A 2,967-nucleotide genomic window follows, 5' to 3' on the forward strand; every position below is an offset into this window, starting at 1 on the left:
CCTGAAATGAAGTGGAGCATGTGGGTATTGTATTGATTTGTAGACCACTGATAGTAGTTGTGTCTCAGATATTTTAACAGAGAAGATAGTGTATTAACCCCATTTGCAAAAATGTTGAACACAAACTAACACACAGCACAAGTGGTAGTGGTATGTCATGTAATACATTCACTGTATATTTATTGAAACACAGAGCGCCAGGAATTCCATACTTTTCAAGCATCTCTCAAACTGTAAAACCCTGACTTGCTGATGTTGCTGTGACAACTTGGATAACCTCACAAACTCATTCTGATAGAATGGCAATGATTTCACCAAAGGGAAACGGTAAAGAGAATTCAGTTTTGTTTTTCAGTTTAAATTCTCTGGCAGTCTGTCCCGGGATTATCGCATTTAATTTTACCCTGGAAATTGGAGAATGGAACAATAAATGAAATCCCTGCCTTTTTCCAACGCTTCACTTCGTCCTGTTTGCTTGCATCTGCTATTCAAACATGGGAGCAAAGGGCAGGAAGGCCGTGTCATCACTCTGGGCTTCCAAATATCTAAGGCTAAGTATGGTGTACGCTGCTTGCATGCTGAAGAGTCTTTTTTTAATAGTGTAACTTCCACAAATGGAAACTACTATTGTCTTTTAATCCTCTAGCTAGTTCAGATCATTTGCTGCTGTCCTGTCTCTGTGCTATTAGTTCTAAAGCTCATTGATGAGACTTCATAGCTATTCTTATCTTCAGGCACAAGCCTTTCGCAGCTTCGTGTCCCCTTATCTGCCAATCGGCTGAGAACGCAGCCGTTCCTGCTGAGTCGCACTGACAGAGAGACACAATAGGAGATGGGTCTGTGGGATTCTGCAGGAAAACCTAAACATTCCAGAACCTCAGAATGCCATATATCTTGGGTGTCAGCTGCAGTCCCAGGATAGTAGTGTAAAATCTGTGAAACCACAAAAACTGAGTGGTAGTACAAACTGGATGAGATCTGACAAGCCACAGAAACATAAGAAAAAACATTCTAAGTTAAGTAAATCAAATATGTAGTACTTGCTGGCAATTGAATTTCCAATAAATAACCTATTTTAAAACTAGGAAAGTGGACATAATGTATATAGGCCATCATGTAGTAATTTGCACATCCACTATCACAGCCACTACATTCATCATGACCACAAGCTTGAGAGTAGCTTCAACATTATTTATTATATTGACATTACATTAACTTTGTACTCTTCTCCCTTCCATGTAATAAGAGAATGTGTTACACACTAGTAAGGAGAAAGGGAGAGAGTCAAACATACACGACAATGTTTAACAGAGTGAGTAAAATTACTTTCGATGTATCATGTGGGGATGATATCTCTCCATATATGTTTTGTGCTACAACTGTCCTGAAACCATTCCCTTGGCAAGTTAAAAGTAAAAAACACTCACCAAGGTAAACAAGAGAACATTTCAAACCTGTTTGAAATGGAGCTTGTGATATGGTATTGATCCACAGATTTCGGTTCATTTTTTTTTTTTTTTTGCACCATTTGACCTACTCCAACACAAGCACTTTGACCACAGTATGACTTGTGTCTGTATGTTATATTGTATCATACTGTGCCTTTCCATGTTAGCGCCTTTGAAACGTTTAGTTAATTATGGGACAGGAAAACGCAGCAGCGATTCATCTTCTGGTGTTTCTGAACTGAAAAGGAAAATTTATTTAATCAATACCCTGAATCGGGTTACCAGGATGGATTGTACTATAAATACTGTACTACATTGTACCATAAAAAAATGTATTGTACTGTTAGAAATAAATGGGCTGTCACGTGGATAACAGTGGGGATTTATTTGAAAATCCCGTGTGAGTTGTCGCCTTATTGAATATTGCAGTGATGTCACAAGAGCTCAACATTGAGGGGAACATAAGGTCAGATTTCAGATACATAGTTTTGCTTTTGTTGTATTATATCTACACAGATATACCAAATTTTGAAAAACACAAACCAGATAAGCAACATCAGTGGTTTCTTTCGTATTTTTAAATGAATGCGACCCATACTTAACCACATTGTCAGATGTAAATGGAAATTACACACTTCCCAATATTCAAGTTCGCGTACTTTGAAACTGTAGGCGCGTTGCAATTTTTGTGGTGAGCGAGTTACTATACGGTATTCTTTTTGGCAAAACGCCTGAAGAAACATATCAAGCAGACATGGCGATGAAGATGTCTTTTCTAAGAAACATAATATCAAAGATGGGGGACAGCATACTTGTAACTGTTTTCCTCAATAAAAAGGTTAAGGAAAATGCCTTCTTTCCTTCTTTCTCTTCAGACATTTAACCTAGAAATCTCACCGTAATTCCAACATGACAGTAGGTCAGACAAATTGAGTACTACACTAATCTTGGATTGAATACAAAAATAATTGGTCAAATGAATTACATAATAAATATCATCCCAATAACATTTAATAGTGTACAACATGCTAAATAAAATATCTTCAAAGATAAAACTACCATTCTTTTTAAACTCATTTAAAGCGAAACCCACTGCTTAGGTATTTTACCATAATTTGATGCATATCTCGATTACGATACGATAATTTACACCTTTATGCTCTAACGTGTTTAGAAACTATCAACTATAAACTTTGCAGATCTATCATTATACCTTGTTGTTTATAACTAGTGGTAAAACAAATAGTGTTCTTGATATTAATTTAATGTAGGCTACTGTTATTATTTTTGTTGAACGTGATGGTACATGTTCTATGCCCTCAACCTTTGGTTAAGCGGAACCGATCGAACTATCTTTACCATACATTGTGTTTGGTGAAAAAAAAAAAAACTGGTCTAACCGGAAAGTATTTGTAAACCAGAACAAAATGACGACAACGGAAGTGATAATAACTGAGAATTAAATTCATTGAGAAGTGCATGGCGTAACACATGGAGAGGAACTAGGTCATAAATTCAT

The sequence above is a fragment of the Megalops cyprinoides genome, chromosome 4 (genome assembly GCF_013368585.1).
Source record: "Megalops cyprinoides isolate fMegCyp1 chromosome 4, fMegCyp1.pri, whole genome shotgun sequence".
Taxonomy (NCBI): Eukaryota; Metazoa; Chordata; class Actinopteri; order Elopiformes; family Megalopidae; genus Megalops; species Megalops cyprinoides.